We start from the raw sequence: 16,538 nt of genomic DNA, 5'->3' as shown, positions 1-16,538 counted from the left end.
TCCTTCCTAAGGATGCTGACAAGGAGACCTTGTACCAAATTTCAGAACATCTCCAAATGAACTCACCATTAGAAAGTCCTTGTTCCATTGCTAGGATTCTACCAACCAGATGTTACCATCAAGATAGAAGAATTATCTGAAGAACTATAACTGAAGAAAGGACTTTTATAAAGAAAATAAAATGCTACCCAAAGTAGAAGTGAAAGCAGCAAAAAAGAGACAGTAGATAATTTTGTTATTGGCTTATTTAACAGCACGCTGTTAATTCTAAATGAAGCTGTTCCTCACCTCATAATGTTCACACCTGGCACTGTAAAATATTCATAGCATTTTGTAGGCTGTGGCTGTCAGTACCTCAATAATTTTGACTCATAAATTGTTGGAGTTGTTATTTGAATATAATTTAGAAGACATTTGTATCTTATTCAGGAAAGTTTGGTTTCCACGTGAGTTTTCCAATGGCTTTTAGAGTATTTTTAATTTCCTCATTGGGAAATGCCTAAAAACCTTTTTTTTCTTAAGAGAAAAAAAAGGCAATATTCAAAACTGCCAGACATTCATTGACACTGATCTCTTTTGCCTCAGTAAAAAAAAAAAAAAAAAAGATAAATTTAGGTAGTTTAATTTTTAAATGCTCAGAAATTAATTTAGAAGTTATATTAACCAAAAAGAACAAAATGATAGGTTTCATATACAAGTAGTCCTTCAATTGACTCTTCACTAACATGTCCACACAGAAGACTCTAAGAGTGCAGAGAACCTACTGCTTTCTCATTTCCTGAGCACAAAATAATTTACTTCATGATTAGATATATTTTAAATTATAAAAACAATTTGATAATGGTTAGAACTTTTATACATATTAAAAAGCAATTCAAACAATGAAGATTTATAAAGATTAATAACAATATTACTTTCAACCTGTAATCTCATTTCTCTCTTCAAAAGTAATCACTCAATATTTTTGTCAGCCTTTTGCCAATTTATTATTATTTTTTTCTTTTTTAAATCATTAAAGAGAGTGGAAGGGAGAGAAAGAAAAAATATCAACTCATTATTTCACTTAGTTCCATTTAGTTATGCACTCATTAGTTGCTCCTTATATGTGCCCAGATTGGACATCGAACCCACAACCTCAATGCACAGGGTCAAAGCTTTATCCACTTGGCCACCTGGTCAGGATGCATTTTGCCAATTTAGGTATTTTAATAGTATATGTACAATACAATGTGTGTGTATATATATATTTAATAAAGGCATGCTTTATACATATTAGGCACTCTTGTTTTCAGTTTAACAAAATATAGTTTCAATCTTTTAATGCATACTTCACTCTTCCCATTTATGATAGAGCTTAACTAATGCAATTGATAAAAGATACATAGCACTTCTTGAAAATAGTTTGTGATTTCCAAATTTGGTGATGATGTTCAGTAAAGAATGCTGCTACCATTTAAATCTCTTTACTTCCTGAACTGTGGAAACAGACTTATGAAGAAATATTGGTAATGTTCCATTGCATTTGGACAAACAGATGGACAGATCAACAAATAAGTGGCCACTGAGATTCAACAGGGGCCATGATTTTGTTGTAAAATATTTCTAGGAAAAGTGGAATTTTTAGAGAGTCCCAGATGGAGTTGAATTTATCACTGTTTTTTATATCCATTAGCTGTTCTCACACACAATCAGGTTGTTTTTCTAGATATGTACAAGAAAAAGTTATTAATTAATTCTAAACATTTACACTTGTCATGATAAGCTCAGTTCTTAGCCCTCTTTTGTAAAGGAAGCATCTGCCTTGCTTAAATGTCATAGTCAATAGATATCTCCCCGGAAGAGTAGATTTTCTCTCTGTCACTCTGCAGTGTCAAACATACAGTGTATACTGATTAAGATAATGTACCATCTAAGAGGGACTCATGGACAGGAGTAAGCCATGGAAGCTTATTCACCAAGGGAACTCTCTGATTCAATCTTACTTCTGGAGCAGGACTCTGTAAATAAAAATTTAATCCAATTATTGTTAGCCGACCATTCCCTACGAATTGTGTAAACATTACTGAAATGAGAAGGCCAAGCAGGAATCAGGAGCCTCTCCTCCCCCCAGACGGATAAGCAATAGTGAATGCATCAGGTTAAGAACAAAAGACGAGACATCGGGTTAAACATCAGAAATAAAGCAGGCATTGTTCATTTGGAATGCTTTATTTGTACAGCATATTGTATGCTCCCTTCAGATTTCCCACTTAAAATAGGTAGGAAGCCATTTAGAAACATGTAGGAGGCAAAAATGGTATCGTTGGTTTGTGGGATGATCGTCGTTATCTTGAAAGCCACTTCTGTTCTATAAAGAACACAGCGATACTGTGTCAGTATTGCTGTAAGAGTTTTCAGGGCAAGAACTATGAAATTCAAACAGATGGGAACAGTTTGTGTGCATTTTGAACAACAAAATGGAAGTTGGCCTGTCGTACCAAATGTGAGGAGATGGGAAACAGGGCTGATTCGGTGATTCCTCAGGTAGGATGCTGGAAATGTATTCCAGGCTGCGGTGTGGATCACAAGAGCGTTAAAGATATAAAAACAATGGACTTCGCTGTTGCAGAGGGGTCACTTAAGACTGATGGGAAAAAAAACATTCTGAAGAAACTCGGCGTTTCCCTGCTGAGCACTGTTTAAGACTATGGTAGATAGCTGTTCGTAGTAAGTATCTTTAGGCCAGGCGTGCCTGGGAATGCCACTTCTTACTGGTCCATCATTTTTTCCCCGTGATTTCTCTCCTTGTTGCTGGTCCTCCCAACCGAGCTGCTAGTGCCTTTTCTTTTTGTCTTTCATGTTGTATTGCAATCCAGATTTACAGAGTTCTTGACTAGACAGTGACATAGGTTACAACAATGTCCATGTGGGAGAGAGTGGAGATCCTGCAAGTCCAGACACTGAGTCCATGCTGGTTTTGCTAAATGGATTAGGAAGGAAAAGGAACTGTTTCACAGAGGACGTTCCAAGATAACAGGCTGTGTTCATATCCCTGTGAGAACGTTCCTAGTATTAGACTCCACAGAAGGTGTTACCTAAAATCCTGGCAGTTAGTTACCTCTGAACCATTAACACTCTCAGAATATCCTTAAGAACTGCCCATCCAAATACTGCACTAAACCAAGATCAGAAAGATAATATTACAATACATAAGCCAATTTATACTCCTCTTGTGTTCTTAGAGCTAGTGATGCACACCCATTTAAGAAACTTAAAAGGCTGGCTCTGGGCGCAAAAGAGCGATGCCCCAGATGGGCAGAGCATCGCCCCCTGGTGGGCGTGCTGGGTGGGTCCTGGTTGGGCGCATGCGGGAGTCTGTCTGACTGCCTCCCCGTTTCCAGCTTCAGAAAAATACAAAAAAAAAAAAGAAAAAAAAGAAACTTAAAAGGTAGTTAAAATACCAAATAGCCTAACCTGTGGTGGTGCAGTGGATAAAGTGTCAACCTGGAAACACTGAGGTTGCCGGTTCAAAACCCGGGGCTTGCCTGGTCAAGGCACATATGGGAGTTGATGCTTCCAGCTCCTCCCCCTTCTCTCTCTCTCTCTCTCCTCTCTATAATGAATAAATTAAAAAAAATTAAAAAAAAAAAACAAAGACTAATAATTGATGCTTCTCATCTTTCTCTGTTCCTGTCTGTTCCTATTTATCCGTCTCTGTAAAAAAAAAAAAAAAAAGTACCAAATAGTCTGCAAAGGCATCAAGTATTTTTGGAACAATGCCGTGTAAAACAGAGCATTTTGGAAGAATGTCTGGTTCCATGGCGCATCCTTCCCAGACACAGTGCATGTCCACAAGTCCGTGCGCATGTGCAGGCTGTTAATCACGAGTTTGGTTGTAATCTGCAAGGATTCCTGTTGCCGTATGAATTGATGCGCTTTCCTATGTTTAATGTATGTACCCTGAGGATTAGATGTGGGGGCCCTCTTGCTCATTTCTATGCTCCCAACACCAAATAGTGTGGCATTCTGTGAACACGGATGTGCAACAAAGCCATGTTGAACTGAAATGACTTCATGTGAGGCCCTGGCTGGTTGGCTCAGCGGTAGAGCGTCGGCCTAGCGTGCGGAGGACCCGAGTTCGATTCCCAGCCAGGGCACATAGGAGAAGCGCCCATTTGCTTCTCCACCCCTCCGCCGCGCTTTCCTCTCTGTCTCTCTCTTCCCCTCCCGCAGCCAAGGCTCCATTGGAGCAAAGATGGCCCGGGCACTGGGGATGGCTCTGTGGCCTCTGCCTCAGGCGCTAGAGTGGCTCTGGTCGCAATATGGCGACGCCCAGGATGGGCAGAGCATCGCCCCCTGGTGTGCAGAGCTTCGCCCCTGGTGGGTGTGCCGGGTGGATCCCGGTTGGGCGCATGCGGGAGTCTGTCTGACTGTCTCTCCCTGTTTCCAGCTTCAGAAAAATGAAAAAATAAAAATAAATAAATAAATAAAAAAAAAAAAGAAATGACTTCATGTGAATTTAAGAATGTAAGTAATGTACATACAACTGAATTTATCATGAACCCGAGTGTTAGTCCCCAACTTCTGTAGCACATGTATTTTCTAATCGTTTCTCAAATGTCTGATGGATCGGTCGTCTGTGGCTGGGTGTCCTGTGGGGACAGCCCGTGCAGGAAGTGTGTGGAGAGCGCCCTCAAGGGCAGCACCCAGGGGCAGCGAAGTGAGATTGAATTGAAGGGGGAGATGGTTGGCAGCAGTAGCCAAAAAGGCCTCCTTCTGTTCCACTGATCCCATGGAGTTGGACGGTCACCCACAGTGTCCAACCATAAGTCAAGGGTGTTGGCCTTTATACCTTTTCATTGACCAGTTTGGGATGCAACCTATCTCCAGAGGAGGGGAAGTGAGCTCAGGTGAATAAGCATACAGGCATTCTTTAGCCATGGGCAATTCTGGGGGGAGGGGGAAGGTAACTCAGTAAGAGCTGTCAGCCACCAACATTGCCGGTAGGGCTGGGGGGAATGGGGAACTTCACTCCTGAAGGTGTTCGAGGTGGTATACTCCATCACCACTACACCATTTTATCTTAGACCTTTGTAACCTAATTTATTCATTCCTCTACTTTAAAAAAAATTTTTTTTGTTCCAAACATCAGTGATGATCACATTTTTCAATATTCAACACTCCTAAGTCCATAAAGGTAAGCATCTAGATCTTGAAACATTCTCCACCCTTGTTTTCCAAACGTGCATGCTTTTCCTCCTACCCCAGCTGCTACCTCACTCTCTTCTCTCTACACATCCCTGCTGTCTGAATACTCATCCTCCTCCAGTTACAATTCTCAGAGTATGTGTAGAATACATCCAATCACTGTCCTCCAGTGTCCTGCCTTTCTCTTCTCTCCAAGCATAAGTTTTATCCTTTTACTTTAATGTCTCTCTTCATTTCTCCCAAGCCAACACTAAGCCAGGTTAAAAACAGCCAACCCATTGTTATTTTATTAGTAGTAAAACCAGTGTTCTTTTCTTACTATTATAAGGAATATCAGCTCATGCTTTTGTTTTTCACCTTAAATGAGTTCTTTAAAAAAAATCCTTATTTCAACAGACCTTCTTGCCCTTGTATGTCTAATCTCACACCCAAATCCATTTGGATTTTCCTTGTATACAATAATCAGCATTATATATTAATTCTTTGTTTATAATTAGTCTTTGTTGTGCTCCATTTCCTTTTGTTCATAAGATGCTGTAAATTACTGTAATTTACAGACTCTTTGGTGTCATTTGTTTTTCTTAAACCTTGGCAGCTTTGAACATCCTGTATACTCAAACCATAACTTGGAGAATGAATCATCTTCAATACATCTTTAGCATAACCTTTACTTAAGACAAGTGAAATTCTAAGATTTTAGCCTAATGCTCAGGGCTTTCAAAAGGCATCCAAAAAATTGTTTCATAAATATTGATTGAGCAACTATATAGCATGAGGTCACCTATGGATTGAGCGATATGGACAAAAATCATGGCTTACATCCAGAGAGGAAGTATAAATCAACACATTAATAAAGTAAAAATAATTAAATTAATTAGTTAATTTCTACATTATGTAGATGGTATATATATAATGAGAAGTGGTGAGGAGGAAAATCGATAGGGAGAAGGTATGAAGTGTTGCAATGAAGTGACGTGCTTTTATTCACAGTGGGAGTGACTGAAGTGGTCACCACTGGGTGAGGGTCTGAAGGGGCCAGAGTACATGTCATGGGAAGGAACACGCAAGAAGAACAGTGTAACCAGAGTAGACTGAGTGAGGGGGGAAACACCTAGTGAGGAGGCCCGACAGGTGAAGGTGTGGTAAGTGACAAGGACTTTGTGAGTCATTATGAAGAAGTTGGCTTTCACTCAGAGTGAATGGAAGCCATTGAAAGATTTCTAGCAGAGTCATGGCATACGCTGACCTCTATTTTACAAGCTGCTCCACTGAGAATGCACTAAATCAGGGGTCCCCAAACTACGGCCCGCGGGCTGCATGCGGCCCCCTGAGGCCATTTATCTGGCCCCCGCCACACTTCCAGAAGGGGCACCTCTTTCATTGGTGGTCAGTGAGAGGAGCATAGTTCCCATTGAAATACTGGTCAGTTTGTTGATTTAAATTTACTTGTTCTTTATTTTAAATATTGTATTTGTTCCCGTTTTGTTTTTTTACTTTAAAATAAGGTATGTACAGTGTGCATAGGGATTTGTTCATATTTTTTTTTATAGTCCGGCCCTCCAACGGTCTGAGGGACAGTGAACTGGCCCCCTGTGTAAAAAGTTTGGGGACCCCTGCACTAAATGGTGGAAGCAGGGGGTGGGGTGAGGAGGCTGGGGTCACCCAGGACTCCACAGGAGGTGACTGGGGTCAGGGTGGTAGTTGTGGAGGTGAGAGGTGGTCCTCCTGAATATATTGTGGAGCAGATCCAGCCAGATTTATAGATGGAGTGAATGTGACAAGAGAGAAAATGAGAGTCAGGAGTGAGTCCAGTTTGCTGAGTAACAGTAATAATAGAGCCATAATTTAATGGGATGGGGAATACTCCAAGGGAAGGAGGCGTGGGTGGTGGGAGGTAGATGAATAGCAGGATTTCAGAGTGGGACATATTTAGTTCTGCGAGCTTTATTAAATACACAGGAGGTGATGCCAAGTCAACAGTTACAACCAATGTGAAATTTGAGAAGTAGAGGATGGAGTAGAAGATAGTATTAATAGTTTGGGAGTTATCAGTTTCTATAGGGTATATAAAGCTATGTGATTAAAATTGAATTACCTCTGAAGTAAGTATAGAAGAATTAGTAAATGAGTATCCAGAAAGGAAGATGAAAAACCAGGCGTGCTCTGTGTCCTACAAGCCAAGTGATGAATTTGTTTCAAAGAGGAAGGCACAGTCAGCTGTATTAGTGGCTGGTGACAGGCCAGGTGAAAAGGTGACTACACATTGATCATTAAATTTGGACAATGAAAGTCGCTGGAGGCATGAATGATAAACCTAGTCTCTCTTTCCAAACAATTATTTTTTAAACATTTACATATACAGTTGTTTTTTTCAGTCAGACTTGCCTACTCAATGTCTTATGAAAATAATGTATTTATTTATGTTCTTTCCTGTACTCTTAGAAGACATACATTCTCCAATTAAAATAGTTACTTTTCTGCCTATTCAAAAACTTCTGATCTTTAAAATTCTTATTTTATCATCTATATATTAACCATTCTCTCCAACATGCTTTATATTCACTGCCCAGGGCAGCAGAAAGTTTATTATTGGAATCACATATTTATCAATTACCGTGGAAAATACTGCTTGGGATATAGATTTGTAGAGAATTTTTATGAGCAAACTTCAAGGACCTTTAAATAGGATTCTTGCATGCTGATGACCTTGGAGTCTTTTTTTTTTTCCTTTTTTAGACTTTCAAAATTTGAAGTTCTCATATTTTTGTAAGTAGTGCCCTGCCTCCTTTGAACTTAATCTACCATTACTAGTGAGTCTGTTTGTGACGAAAAAAAAAAAAAATACAACTCCTCTTTATTTTGTTGGTCCTGTAAATGTTTAAAGATAGATGGCTATCATGTTCCTCCAACCAGTCCACTGCCCCATCATTCTTTCCTTTAGCAGACTAAACATTCCAGTTTTTTCTAAACATTCCTTATGTGACACCATGTCTAGCCCTTTTACTATCTTGGTTGCCCTATGTATTAGGTTCAATTTGTCAATGTCTCCCCTATAGAATGGCAAACAAAACGGAGCCCCGTGCTGCGGCATGCCTTAGGTCAGTGTGGACTAAAGTGAGAATCTTCACCTCAGTGCTCCCGTCACTCCGATTGCTTAAGGTAGCCTAAGATTTGTCTATCAGCTTCCTAATAACTTACCATTGAATCTTTCCACTAGCACAATGACTGCATTCCAATAGAGATGCAGTTGAATTTTTAATCATAGGTGGACGGAGCTAAACTTGTACCCATTATTCCATCTCACTTTATTCCGTCTTTACCCTACAGTGTTTAGTAACAGTTATTAGTGGTTTATAAATTCACTCAGTCAAAAATATCAAACGCACTGCAAGCTGAAATAAGTTAAAAGACACATTAAATTAAATTAATCATTCTTAAAGTCATGCAACATATGATCAATGTAAAAATAGTTTTTTAAAGAGGAATTTTAAAAATGTCTCAATGATAAGATCCAATACTTATATTTTAGGTTCAAATCCAAAGTCTTTTAGGTGATAGAAAAAGTAGGTAAAATTCTTATCTTCTGATAACTGGAAAGCTACATATTGCTATCTATAAATACATTACACAAAGCTTGACATTTTTTATGCCAAATTAATAAGAATAATCATAATCATGATAATCATGTGACTTTAGAAATTTACTAAGAATTATTAAATTGTATACTTTGAATGAGTAAATTATAGGATAATAAAGCTATAAAAAAATTTTGGACAAAGAACTTGTATCTAAAATATACAAAAGACTCTCACAGTTTATAATAAGAAAGCAATCCAATTTAAAAAATGAGCAAAAAGATTTGAACAGACCAAAGGTAGATATACCAATACAAATAATCACATCAGATGACTCGGTCACTTGTCATCACAGAAATTAAATTCGGCCAAGAGGACCTATATGAAACAGCACCCCAGGAGCAACTAGTGCACCCAGAGCCTGGGTTTGGATTTCAAACACCATTGTTCAGTTAAAGGAGCCCCCATTCCCTGAGAGCTAGATCTCAAATGCACCCAGGGATACACAAAATGAACTGGAGCATTTCATGGTGCCGGAAACCAGAAGTAAGAAAAAAGAAAAAAATAGAAAAACAAAAACAAAAGAGAAAGAAAGAAGGAAAGAGAAGGAAAGAAAGGAAGAAGAAATAAAAATCCCAGAAGTGGAGTGTATCAAAGGGACACAAGATCCAACTAAAAAAGTTCCTAATGGCTTAAGCTGAGACAACATGAGCAACAAGATAATATAGTATTGAATTATAACCCGAAGTGTAAAATAAATATTCATGAGTCTATATTGACATAAATAAATGATTGAACAAATAAATAAATAAATGGGGGCAATAGACAAAACTTCTCTGCAAAAAATAAATCCCTAAATAATTTATGTAGACGTTTCTGTATCGAAGAGGTGAAGCCTCACTCTCATGCCTTATATGTGGGCTGTACACAGTGACTCCCTTCCGAAGAGTACAGCATGACAAGCGGGAAAAAAATCTTCTTTTCTAGTGAAGAAACTCAGCAAGCAGCACCTCAGCCAGGTGACCAACAGGGATGTCACGCATGCTAATACTCAGTCAAAGTGATATACTATGATGAGAAATGATAATTTACCTCTGTGGTGTTTCTCCAGAAAACCCAGTGACTTCTGTCCAACCATGAGAAAAATATCATACAAGCAAAGTTGCAAGGCATTCTATAAAACATCTGACCAGGACTCCTCAGTGCTGTCTCTGTTATCAAAAGCAAGGCATCTGAATACCTACCATAGTCTAGGGGAGACTTCAGGAGACAGACTGAAAGTGATACAATATTATAGATGAGACCATGGGTCAAAAAGAAAGGACATTAGGTAAAAAGTAAGGCAAGAGTTGGGTAGTGAGAAGAGGGTAGTGATTAAGTCATTGTCCTTAGACCTTCTTGAAATCATGGTTATGGCTGGTATTTCTGGAGCCTCTTTGCCATTGTGGGGAGTTGAGAGTGACTATTAAGAAATGCAAATCATTCTTTGTCAGGCAAGTCTCAGAAAATCAAACCCTATTCTTTCTTTTTTTATTTCCTCCTTAATTTAATTAATTGGAATAGGTTTTTTTAAGAATTTTTTTTTTTTTTTTACAGAGACAGAGAGTCAGAGAGAGGGATAGATAGGGACAGACAGACAGTAATGGAGAGATGAGAAGCATCAATCATCAGGTTTTCATTGTGACACCTTAGTTGTTCATTGATTGCTTTATCATATATATCTTGACCATGGGGCTACAGCAGACCAAGTAACCCCTTGCTCAAGTCAGCAACCTTGGGTCCAAGCTGGTGAGCTTTGCTCAAACCAGATGAGCCTGCATTCAAGCTGTCAACCTCTGGGTCTCGAACCTGGATCCTCCTCATCCCAGTCCGATGCTCTATCTACTGCGCTACTGCCTGGTCAGTCATATTTTTTATTTTTTAATTAAATTTATCAGGATGACATTGGTTAATAAGATGATACAGGTTTTGCCTGACCAGGTGGTGGTACAGTGGATAGAGTGTTGGACTGGGACACAAAGGACCCAGGTTTGAAACCCCAAGGTTGTCAGCTTGAGCAGGGGCTCATCCAGCTTGAGCACGGGCTCACCAGCTTGAGCGTGGGGTCACTGACTTGAGTGTGGGATCATAAACATGACCCCAAGGTTGCTGGCTTGAGCATGGGATCATAGGCAGGACCAGTGGTTGCTAGCTTGAGCCCAAAGGTTGCTAGCTTGAAACCCATGGTCACTGGCTTGAGCAAGGGGTCACTCACTCTGCTGTAGCCCCCCCAGTCAAGGCACATATGACAAAACAATCAATGAACAACTTAGGAGACTAAGGAGCCACAATGAAGAATTGATACTTCTCATCTCTCTTTTTCCTGTCTGTCTGTCCCTATCTGTCCTTCTCTCTGTCTCTCTATCTCTGTCACACACTCACACACACAAAAAAATATTATATAAGTTTCAAGTGTACATGTCTATGATACGGGGTCTGTATACTACCGTGTGTGCCCACCACCCAGAGTCTGATCATGTTTAATATATTCTATGTGTACCACTTATGCCTCAGCTGGGAGGAGAGGAGACAAAGGAACAGTTGGCCATGTTCTCTCAACCCACTGCTCTAGCAGGATCAAAAGTCAACAAACACATCCTCGCTTACACTCGATTCCTCATCCTCCAGGTCTCACAAGCATCCTAGAGTTAGCATTTCAGAATGGAAACATTTTAATATTTTATGAGTTCACTGAAATAGAACAGGAAATGGGTTTGTTTTTTGTCTCAGAATGAAAATATGCCTCCATCAATGTTTAAGAAATGTTGGTTTGGTAAAGCAAACCATTTCTACTTTACTACGGTAGAAAAAAAACTGGAAGTTATTGAAAAAGTTCTAGATGATTTATGATTATATATAGTCCAATACCCAAAGAGCAGCAACCAGAAGCAACAGGTTCTGAAAGAGGGATTAGTTTCCTTCTAATCACTAGTAGCCCTTCCTGATTCCAGGCCCCTCTGCAGAGCAGAATTGTGGGGCCTCCAGGTCCCTCCGCAGTCCGTGGCCTCAGGCCTCAGCACACTCCTCATTTTCTTCACAATACTGTGCTCCCTAAGCTAATCAATACTTCATTTATAGGACCCTTCCCGGCCCAAAATAAACTTGCACATGCTTTTTGAATCAAGAAGTGTATATATTTGTCTGGGACATTTTAATTTGGCTGTCGCTGTGACTAACCTACCATCATAACCACGGCCAGGATCAAGCAGGGACCTGAAGGGGGGAAAATAGGGAGAAAGATGGCTTTTCTCCAAGTAGCAAATTTCCTTTAAACACATTTCTCTCAGAGCATATTAAAAAGACCTAGAAGGTCTGGTTAGTGTTCAGATCACCTTATAAGATCTCACGCGTAGGCTTCGGATTGTGTACTATAGTAGCCATATAATAAATCCTCCAGAGATTCTAATCTTGCTGAGATTAATTGTCCTGCCCATCACTCAAGAGATCACACTCCATTTCCTTTATAAGGACAAGGTGGGTCCTCTTCATGTCTTCATGGCTCACAGGAGGTGAAAGTTTCCATTTAAAAGCCAGGGCATAGCAATGGATGTGACGATTTTCTGTTCAATGGATGTGACAGTTTTCTGTTCAGAGCTTTGGAAAACATTCCACGATGGTTAATTGTCAAACAGATATCCGAAATCTTCCACATTGTATTACTCTGCAGTGCTCAGTAATTTTAGTTAAATTGAAAAAGTATTTTGAGAAACCTGGTCATTTTGTAAATAATGAGTCATAAAATATTCATATGCTTAGCCTGTATTTTGATAAAGCAGTGACCTGTCACCAGAATAGAATAATAACCCTTTAAATCTTTGTAAATTTGTCTATTTCAGTGTGATAGTATTTTGCCCATCTTCCAAAGGTCGAGGAAGGTTCTCATTTCTTTCCAAATTAATTGTTAATGACTTTCCCCCTGATCTTTCATGCCTTTTAGCATCAGTTTTAGATAAGTTTCTGGTCTCACTGGGTTCTTATTAAAATCTGCAAATCTGCAAATGTGTATGCATCACCACTCTGGGACCTGAATTGGGACGTTCAGCCGGGAGCAGCAGAGGACAAAAGCAAAATAAATTATAATCCCTAATAGTTATTACCCTGGAAAGAATTGGTTGAAAGCTGGGCTTGAAGCCAGGAAGCTTTTAGACAGTATACTCTACACACAAATCATGGTCCGTGTTTTAGCATAGGCTGCAGAGGTATACAGTAGAGCTTACAGATAACTCTCCTGAAGAACAAAATCAAGGTTGGCTTATCTCTAATTGGAACTTGACAGAAATCATTCTGTTCCATCTGTCAGTTCTCATGGTATTTCAAGATACCCTGTGCTGCTGACTGTTCACTCTGAACAGCCTAACATTGTGCCAAAGAAATGCTGGTAATAATGCAAACTTTTCATCCAAAACCATTTTACTAGCAATAAGCAGCTATTTACATTAGAAGTTTCTGGTTTTAAGCATAAGTATCCTTTTGTGAACAGAGATATTATGGGTGTTATACAATTACAACTTGGAATAGTAAATTAATTTATAAATAAAAAACTTCAAAAATTATTTGCATAAAGACTCAATGATACAGTCAGATGTGAATACTTATTTCACTTTGAACTAGAACAGTGTATACTATAATTTTATACCATAATCCAATCTGTAATAATCTTTTAAGAGATATGTGTGTGAATATATGGAAAGTTAAGGACCTATTTGTAATAGTACCTTTGGGAAGTTCAGATGGGGTCATGGGAGTTGTTTTTTTTTTTTTTTTTTTACCTGCTGTTCTCCACACAGTTGGAATATTTAAATATCTCATACAAAAACTAAATTTCATTTCATATTTACTGTTCATTTTAAAAATCCTTCAACTGAATTATAATTTTTCTTCACCTCTTCATTTCCAAGTATAGACAAATATTTTAATATTTGAAATATTTAAGCATCATGGAATCTGTTCAAAATCAGTCTTTATTTTGAGTTTTCTCATACAGTGTTGACATACTTTTTAAAATGTGGTTTTTCTCCACAACTGCTATATTTTGTTATACAATTTTATTTTATTTCTATTGTAAAATATAACTTGGTCTGTACAGCTACACAGTTTTGACATTACAGATGACTTTTCTGTCTTAGTTGTAAACTCTGTAGTTGGTGTTTTGAGGCAACTTTGCAATTCGGAGCAGCGTCTCTCCTTTTAATTGAACTTACTGGAGTGAGATTGGTTCACAACAATATCGTTCTCAAGTGTACAAGTTACCAAACCATCATCTGCACACCCATCGTGTGCCCATCACTGCCAGAGAAGTCTCTTTGCATCATCATTCCCCAAACACCCCTGCCCACTTCACCTGCCAACAACCTTACCTGCCGCCAACCTCACCTACCATCAACCTCTCCTACTGCCCAAACTCACCTGCCACCAACCTCTCCTACTGCCCAAACTCACCTGCCACCAACCTCTCCTGCTGCCCAACCTCACCTGCCACAAACCTCACCCACCACCAACCTCTCCTACTGCCCAACCTCTCCTACTGCCCAACCTCTCCTACTGCCCAACCTCACCTGCCACGAACCTCACCTACCACCAACCTCTCCTACTGCCCAACCTCACCTACCACCAACCTCACCTACCGCCAACCTCACCTGCCACCAACCTCACCTACCACCAACCTCTCCTACCACCAACCTCTCCTGCTGCCCAACCTCACCTACCACAAACCTCACCTACCACCAACCTCTCCTGCTGCCCAACCTCACCTACCACAAACGTCACCTGCCACCAACCTCTCCTACTGCCCAACCTCTCCTACTGCCCAACCTCACCTGCCACCAACCTCACCTACCGCCAACCTCACCTGCCACGAACCTCACCTACCACCAACCTCTCCTACTGCCCAACCTCACCTGCCACCAACCTCACCTACCGCCAACCTCACCTGCCACCAACCTCACCTACCACCAACCTCTCCTACTGCCCAACCTCACCTACCACCAACATCTCCTACTGCCCAACCTCACCTGCCACCAACCTCTCCTACTGCCCAACCTCACCTACCACAAACCTCACCTACCACCAACCTCTCCTACTGCCCAACCTCTCCTACTGCCCAACCTCACCTACCACCAACCTCACCTGCCGCCAACCTCATCTGCCGCCAACCTCTCCTACTGCCCAACCTCACCTGCCACCAACCTCACCTACCGCCAACCTCACCTGCCACGAACCTCACCTACCACCAACCTCTCCTACTGCCCAACCTCACCTACCACCAACCTCTCCTACTGCCCAACCTCACCTACCACCAACCTCTCCTACTGCCCAACCTCACCTGCCACCAACCTCACCTGCCACCAACCTCACCTGCCACCAACCTCACCTGCCACCAACCTCTCCTACTGCCCAACCTCACCTGCCGCCAACCTCATCTGCAGCCCAACCTCCTTTCCCTCTGGCTAACACCACACTGCTGTCTGTGCCTATGTGTTATATATATAAATATATATATATATTTTTTTTGCTTAATCCCTTACTTTCTTTTGTCCAGCTCCACAACAACAGCCCTGCCCCAACAGCTGTCAGTCAGTCTGTCCTATGTATCCATGTTTCTGTTTCTGTTTTGTTCGTCAGTGTATTTTTATTCATTAGAATACACACATAAGTGAGATCATATTTGTCTTTTTCTGACTGGCTTATTTCACATAGCATATTAATCTCCAGGTCCTTCCATGCTGTCACAAAAGGTAACATTTTCTTTGTTTTCTCTGTGTGTGTGTGTGTGTGGCCAAGTACTATTCCATGGTGTAAATGTACCACAGCTTTTTTATCCTCTCACCTACTGATGGCCACTTGGGCTGCTTCCAGAGCGTGGCTGTTGTAATTAACGCTGCAATGAATATAGGGCCGCATATATTCTTTTGAATAGTATTTCATATTTTTTCACATATATTCCCAGAAATGGAATTGCTGGGTCTTAAGACAGTTCCACTTCCAATATTTTTGAGAAAATTCTATACCTTTTTCCACAGTGGCTGCATCAATCTGCATTCCCACCAACAGTGCACAAGGGTTCCCTTTTCTAAATTTCCTCGGCAGCACTTGTTTGCTGAATTATTGATGACAGCCATTCTAACAGGTGTGAGGTGACATGTCATTGTGGTTTTAATTTGCATCTCACTGATGACTAGTGATATTAAGAATCTTTTCGTATGTCTATTGGCCATCTGTATGTCCTTTTGGAGAAGTGTCTGTTCAGATCCTTTGCCCATTTTTTGATTGTGTTGTTTGCGTCCTTGGTGTTGAATAGTATAAGTCCTTATATATTTTGGAAATTAACCCCTTATCATATGTATCATTGGAAAATACCTTCTACCATTCAGTGGGTTTCCTTTTCAGTTTGTTTGATGGTTTCCTTTGCTGTGCAAGAACTTTTTTCTTTGATGTAGTCCATTTGTTTGTTTTTCCTTTTGTTTCCCTTGCCAGAGGAGATATATCAGCAAAAATAGTGCCACAAGGGGTGTCTGAGATTTTACTGCGTATGTTTTCTTCTAAGATTTTTATGGTTGTTGTGACTCACATTTAAATATCTAATTCATTTTGAGTTTATCTTTGTGTATGGCGTAAGTTAGTGGTCTAGTTTTATTTATTTCTTTATTTATTTATTTACTCCATTGTATGCTCTTACCTCCTTTGTCAAATATCAATTGGCCATTGAGGTGTGGGTTTATTTCTGTTCTTTCTATTCTC

This window comes from Saccopteryx bilineata, chromosome 1, assembly GCF_036850765.1.
Source record: "Saccopteryx bilineata isolate mSacBil1 chromosome 1, mSacBil1_pri_phased_curated, whole genome shotgun sequence".
Lineage (NCBI taxonomy): Eukaryota > Metazoa > Chordata > Mammalia > Chiroptera > Emballonuridae > Saccopteryx > Saccopteryx bilineata.
The sequence above is the reverse complement of the archived record's forward strand: the minus strand, read 5'-3'. Positions refer to the sequence as shown.